Source organism: Topomyia yanbarensis, chromosome 2 (genome assembly GCF_030247195.1).
Source record: "Topomyia yanbarensis strain Yona2022 chromosome 2, ASM3024719v1, whole genome shotgun sequence".
NCBI lineage: Eukaryota > Metazoa > Arthropoda > Insecta > Diptera > Culicidae > Topomyia > Topomyia yanbarensis.
In genome coordinates this window covers 413151650-413159385 of record NC_080671.1, presented here as the reverse complement: position 1 = coordinate 413159385, position 7736 = coordinate 413151650, and positions in this window count along the sequence as shown.

The following is a 7736-nucleotide window of genomic DNA, read 5'->3' as shown; positions in this document are numbered from 1 at the left end:
CTCAGCGCGCTGAATAGTTGCCATGTGATAATTGAGTTTTCAGTGGCCGGTTAAAGCCCTGGTAAGCATGCCGCAGGGGAGCTTCGAAAAATGTAGGAGACTTTTTGAAATCACTGGGCACGGTTATTCTAGAAACGCCTTTGTTTGGCGACACGTTTGTAGATTTCTCCAATAATTGCGGTGCTCGGACGATGCCCAGGACCGTATTTTTTGCCTTATCCAACTTGTCGAAATTGGCAGCGTGAGCTCAGGACCAACGAAGTCAATCGCTGTACCTGCCCTGGCCAATTCGTCAGCCCATTCATTTCCAGATCACTAGCTTGGACCGGGATTTGTCTGAGCTAAGGGCCTTGATTGCAGCCTGACTATCGGAGCAGAATTTTATAACTCTGCCGGACAAACTCAGTGGAAGGGCCGATTGCACCCCGCACATAATCGCAAAGATTTCTGCTTGGAATATAGTACAGTATCTACCTAGTGAGTGAGATTGTTCCAATCTTATTTCATGACAGTAGACACCAGCACCAGCACGTGCCTCCATCAGAGAACCGTCAGTGTAACAGACTACTTGCGTTTGTTGTTGTCTTTCCATAAAGCCAGACAACCACTCCCTTCGAAAGGGAATCTTCACATGGAATGTCCTGTAAGGAAAACTACAAGTGAGTGTAATATCGCTGGGAGCAAGAATATCTTCACCCCATGTAACCATTTGTGACCACAATCGTGTATGACTGGTAGCAAGATCAACATGATTACTGTTCCAAAGCCCAGTAACCTGCAGTCTGTATGCACATGATAGTACTTCTTGTTTGAGGTGTATGTGTAATGGTTTGATATTTAGAAGTGCCTCAAGAGCAGCAGTCGGAGTCGTGGTGAAAGCACCAGTCAACGCCATGAGCACCATTCTTTGCAGATGGTTTAGCTTTGACTGGACTGTTACCACCTCTCGCCTCTGCCACCACACAAGGCATCCGAATGACAGTATTTGACGTACAATTGTCGTGTAAATCCAATAGATGTATTTAGGTTTGAGACCCCAGGTCTTTCCAACAGTTCGTCTACACTGCCCGAAGGCCATGCACGCTTTCTTGACTCTGAACTCAATGTGAGCAGACCAATTCAGTTTGGAATCCAATATGACTCCAACGTATTTGACTTGATCTGCACACAGTAGCTCAGAATCAAAGAACTGCAAGGGACGAACCCCGGTTGTTATTCGCTTCTTCGTGAAAAGAACCATTGAAGTTTTACTTGGGTTAACTGATAGTTTAACGTGTCGACACCACTGTTCGACAGCTCTTAATGCCTGTTGCATTAAGTCAAAGATTGTTCCGATGCAAAATCCAGTAATTAGTCCATACTATGTTGCGTTTCGGCTTCGCCTCATCAGAAACCGACACTAACACAATGTCGGAATAGATTAGCGCCGGCTTGACGCAAATCCCTTAAAACTAAAACACACTATGTGTTTCAATCAAACGACTGATCAAACGTGATGTCCCGTTCGAGCAGAAGTTCTGTTTATGCCGATGAGACACAAGTGAAGCCGAAACTTGTCTTGGCTTAGCAGGCCTATGCGAAAGCACTATGCTATATTTCACCCTATGGAGGAAAATTTGGTAAAAACCAAAATTTCTCACTAGGGTGAAAATTTGTTGGTGAAAACCAGTCTTTGTACAGGAGGGCACAATTCCTTATTTCATACTATGTTGCGTTTCGGCTTCGCCTCATCAAATATAGCATAGTGCTTTCGCATAGGCCTGCTAAGCCAAGACAAGTTTCGGCTTCACTTGTGTCTCATCGGCATAAACAGAACTTCTGCTCGAACGGGACATCACGTTTGATCAGTCGTTTGATTGAAACACATAGTGTGTTTTAGTTTTAAGGGATTTGCGTCAAGCCGGCGCTAATCTATTCCGACATTGTGTTAGTGTCGGTTTCTGATGAGGCGAAGCCGAAACGCAACATAGTATGAAATAAAGAATTGTGCCCTCCTGTACAAAGACTGGTTTTTACCAACAAATTTTCACCCTAGTGAGAAATTTTGGTTTTTACCAAATTTTCCTCCATAGGGTGAAATATAGCATAGTGCAGTAATTAGTATTTGGTAATCGTCAGCAAACCCGTCGGTTGGTAATCCAAGCTCATTGAGTTTCATCAACAAGCCGTCAGCTACTAAGTTCCATAACAAAGGTGACAGAACGCCGCCCTGAGGACAACCGCAAATACTCAACTTCCGTATCTCAGCCTGTCGCAGTGACGAGCAAAATATGCGGTTGCTAAGCATTGCGTTTATTCAACCCGAGATACATGCAGGTATCCCATGACCGCGCGTCGCGTCCAGAATAGACTGGAAGGACACATTGTCAAAAGCACCCTCAATATCTAGGAATACACCCAAGCTAGATTGCTTGAGCGACAAGGCTTTCTCAATGTTGTAAACAACATCCTGAAGCAGAATGATCGTGGATTTCCCACACTGATATGCATGTTGCATTTTGTGCAGTGGATATTCAACTAAACTAACGTTCCTGATGTGATGATCGATTATCCGTTCAAAAGCTTTCAGAAGAAAAGAACTTAAGCTGATAGGCCTAAAACTCTTGGCTTCTTCATAGCTTGGGCGCCCCCCTTTGGGAATAAATCTAACAGTTATTTCTCGCCATGCTTTCGGGATATACCCGGTAGCAAGACTGGAAAGCAAAATCTTTTTCAAGACATGTTTAAGAATATCAAATCCCTTTTGCAGTAGCACGGAAAGTATTCCATCTTTTCCGGGTGATTTGTATGGAGCAAAGCTGTCAACTGCCCACTTAACCGACTCAGTGGAAACCAATGTACGTGCTAACGCCCACGAGTCTGAATCACCAGAATGAGATCTGTGAACATTGTTCAACTCCGGATCGATACAACCTGGAAAGTGTGTGTCGAAAAGACAATTAAGAACATCTTTTTCGTCCGTCACATAAACACCATCTCTGGTTTTTAAGGAGTTCATCTGAAAATCATTCGATTTGGAGAGAATTTTATTTAACCTGCTAGCCTCGTTCAGACTAGAGACATTAGTGCATAGGTTTTGCCAGCCAGCCCGTTCTGCAGATCTAAGACATTTCTTATATGCACTACGAGCTGACCTGAAAGCCCTGGAGTCATCACGCTGACGCCGGTTCCAAGCTCTTCTCATAACTTTCTTCATTCTTTCAAGCTCAGCCCTCCACCAAGGGGTTCCCCTAGTCGATTTAACAGTACGAAGTGGACAAGCTTCTTCGTAGGATGCTAATATGAATGAGTTTGTCGTATCCACGACGTCATCTAAGTCGTCTAGTTGACTAATTGTTGGAAAATATCCAAGAAATTTAGTCGCCAAGTTTTCTAAAAAGAGGTCCCAGTTTGTAGATTTAGGATTACATTTTTAATACAATTTTTAGAGCTTAAAAGAGCGGTTTTTTAAGAAAATCGTTCCCGAATCCGGGATTTTTTTTAAATTATTCAACTAACCGTTACGGTACGAGGAGTACTCATATGCTAATGGAATTTTAGAATTTTGGGATTGTGGTAGAGAGTCATTGGTCATCAATCGTGATCACCGCAAACCTCCTAAATAAAAAGGGTTTCGGGGAAAAGCCATAACTCCGCCAATTAGCAATATATTTTTATAAACTCATACTTGTTTATTTTACTGGAAAATGTACTACTAAAATACTATAAGTTTGATGTAATGAAATTATTGCTTTATTCCTTTACGTAAGTTCAAACTTTCTTGATATTTTTCGCACAAAAAGGTGTGTAACCCCTTAACAGAGACAGTGCTGGTGCTAGAACACTAGGTGCACGACCCAACAACATGTTTAATGTCGCGATAACCGCCACGACAAGCGCAGAGATCGCTATCCATGACCCGAATATGTCGGAGATGCGCATTAAACATGTATAATGATTGGACATGACTCAAGATATCACCCGAAGGAAGTCACAACCTTTTTCCATCCCCTTGAACCAAGGTTTGTTGATACCTATGGGACTTCCATTGTCCCACGAAATTTGCCAATTTAGAGCGCCCTCTGACAAGAAATACTGAAATATCACCTTCCAATGCCTAAGTATCCGCCTCCTCATTACCAATTTAATCTAAGTGTCCGCATTCTCATTACCCGGAATGGTGCAATTCGAAAGAACTCAAGCTAATTTATGTAGCACTCAGGAACTCCCATATTTTCCTCAGAAAAAAAACAAGGAGTGTTATCGATGCTCCATCGAACGGAGAACCTTCTTGGAACTGTAACTATGTGGGCACGGTTGTTGGTAGGTAAATCTAAAACCATTAGATTTGTGGGGAGAATGTGTGCAGCACAGTCTCTTTAATAACTGAACGCATCTGAACAGCATTCGCACCTCGAAAAAATCTTCTTGCAAAATTTTAGCTCAATCGGAAACTATTAAGGGCTTTCGCAAAACAGCCAAATTTTTGATGCTAAATGGTTAAAGATATAATGAAACATCGAGATCTAATGTCATCCTGAATTATTTTTTTAAGATAGCCTTTAGGGGAGTTGAAAAATTCTGGATTTGAGTTGATACAGGGGTTTGAAAAGACTGTTTTTGCATAATTTTTTATGCAAAATGTCTTAGAAATACATGAAACAACAGATTTTGTATCTTCTCGTAAAAATTGTTTTGACAGAAGTTGCCTCTATGGCATTATGGAATTTTCAAACTGCGATTTTAATATAAAAATTAAAAATATTGTATTTTGCCTTTCTCCCATAGAAAGGTTATGCCATCACTCTGAACATCGTCTACTAAATTCCGGCCCGGAGGGCCGTCTGTCATATGCCATTCGAGTAAGTTCATCGAATTCAGCAAATGTCTGTGCGTATGTGTGTGTGTGTGTGTGCGTGTGTATGTATGTATGTGATCAAAAATAAGCACATCGGTTACTCAGGAATGGTGGAACCGTTTTTTTTTCAAACTTAGTCTCAAATCAAAGGTACAACGTTCCCATGCTATTGAATTTCATTAAATTCCGACTCCCGGTTCCGGAGTTACGGGTTCAAGAGTTCGGACACACAGCAAATTCACATTTTTGCCTTTCTCGTATAGAAAGGTTACGCAATCAATATGAACATCGTCAACTTAATTCCGGCTTTTTTTTACTTGTATAGGTTTTCTGTACTTTAACAGGGGCGTAATTAGGGGAATACGGCGAGGGGTACCCCCACATCACTCACCACTTTTTCCTAAACCGTCCTTCGCTCATCATGTACCTCCCTACCCGAATAAAATTTTCTAGTTCCTCCAGAATAAATTTTCCTAGTGGGTCTAAAAAACCAGTGAAAAATTTGGTTTGAAATGATTTTGAGTTGAGAAACTAATTTAAAATTTCTTAACAAGCTATAGCTATTTAAAATCGTTGTTGTCCACAAACAACATGGGCATGAATGGGTTAAGATATCGAACAAAGTTCGTATTCGAAGACTCCGTGTTTCCATTTAAAATCAAACACATTGAACTAAGTTTGACCATATCGTACCTTCTTTCGGATCAAAGGTAGTCCGCTAAATATTCTATTATTACGCAAGACGCAGAAATATTTTGCTATGCCAGAGATCTCGAAACTTCGCCTAGATAAACTCAGAATTTTGATATGTTGTCTAAGGTAAACAAATGACGTTATTGGCGACAAAAAATTAAGGATGAGGTAACGCGATTACATGCCCGCTCACAAAGTTGAGATCGATGGAGTAGTTATCGATTCGAACTTGGTGTGAGTGGATCTACTGAAGGACTGGATTCACTGTTTCAAGCACCCCTTGCTCCAGTGAGCTAATCGGAATGAAAATAGCATCGGACGGGACAAAATGGCGTGTTCCTTCAAACTAATGTCGGCTTTGGTGAGACTACTTTGCGTCTTCTTCGACAAGGATAGTCTACATTATCGGTTATTAGTGCCGCACGTCATGCATGTAGTATTGCACTAATTACATGCAAATTTGTCTTTGTTACCATATTTTTCTTTCTCTTGAAAGATCGCCAAATATACCAGAAAGAGGGATCTCTGCCACAAATCCGAGCAATCAGCACCTGATCTTAGACATTTGAGAAGAAATAACGCTTCCAGGAACACCAAAAATTTCATGTGACATTTCAACCAGAGATTCAACTTTGTGCCGGCTTGGTTGGACCTATGTTGGGCCGGCAACTTTGTGATATTTCGGGACTCCTGGCGTCGAGAAGGCTTCAATGTTCATGGTGCGGCATGCGATTACCTTCTGGATGATAATTGATACAGCTTTAAAAAGGTGGTCTGCTTGAATGCCCATGACCACATGACCGTTCTCCTTGCTTCTATGAAACTGAGAAAAATGGTGGAAAAAGCTTGCAAAAATTTTCACTATTTTTGGTGAAATTTAAGGTCTTTGTGTTGTTCGTTGTTTATTCTGGACTAACATAACCGTAGCGTAGTTTTCTGGTACCTTTGGTAGAGTCCCAGCTATGCGCTTCTTGGCTGTCTTCGTTGGCTTTCTTTTTCAGTTCGACTTTCAAACAATAATTTTGTGTGTATCTGGAAATAATATTCTTATCATCACTTATTTTTGATGACTTAACCTCACTTATTTTGTACAGCAGCTCAAGATTTTAGCGCCCCCATAATGTTGGCGCCCTTGGCAGGGACCAAACTGTTCAACCGCACGCTACGGCTCTGATTGTACGATAATCAACTGCATGAATAACATGGATATTTGAATGAATATTTTTTTCAATTCACCGCGAGTCGCATCAGGTTCATTTTCAGCCGTAAAAAAAATTTTTGATTATTTTTAACTCTTGAAACTTTGTGAAGGTGAATACTGTCACATAGTAGCACTCTGAAGCAGGTCAAGGAACTTCTGAGAACGAAAAATAATTTCGGAAAACAAATTCAGCAAAAAGATATTTAAAATCGCTGAAAGACCATGATGGTGCAGCCTCTCTGAAAGAACACTGATAGAAACTGAAGCAAAAGTTCCTTAATATCTAAGAACACTAATGCCATCTGCGCTTTGGTAGTATAGGTTATTTGAATTTCTGTTGAGCAGAACGCAAGATAATCGTTCGGTCCTTTGCCTTTGTGGAAGCCAAATTGTGTATCTGACTGTAAGTCGAACAACGGCCGATACTAGTTATGGTCGGAGGCTGGTTTTCCTAGTTTTCAAATGGCGATGACCTTCCATTGCCTCTAATCAGGAGGGACAGTGTTATTCGCAAAGAACTTGTTAAATAATGGGCGATGATACGACTGTCGTTGGCATAGAGGGGTATATTCGGCTTTTCAGTCAACAAATAATATCGAACACTATTTTTTTATAATGTCCAGACGTTTCGACCGTTGGTTTCGGCCTTCTTCAGTGGAAATTATAGGTAGCGTTTTTGTTCTTCGCTTGTAGAAAGCGTAGAAAGCTAACAACAAAAACGCTTCCCATAATTTTCGCTGAATAAGGCCGAAACCAACGGTTGAAACGTCTGGACATTATAAGAAAGTAGTGTTCGATATTATTTATTGACTCAAAAGTCAAATATACCCCTCTGAACTTATTAAATACAAAGAGTGTGATTGATTTTTGCAGTAAGTTAAAGTAGTAATCTCGCATGATTCAGACATATTTGGAAGCACATTCTGTCAGTTATAAGATGTAAATAAAAAGTGCTGAACAAACGTTAAGATGTCGAAAGAAGAGAGCAATCAGTCAGCCGTTCTA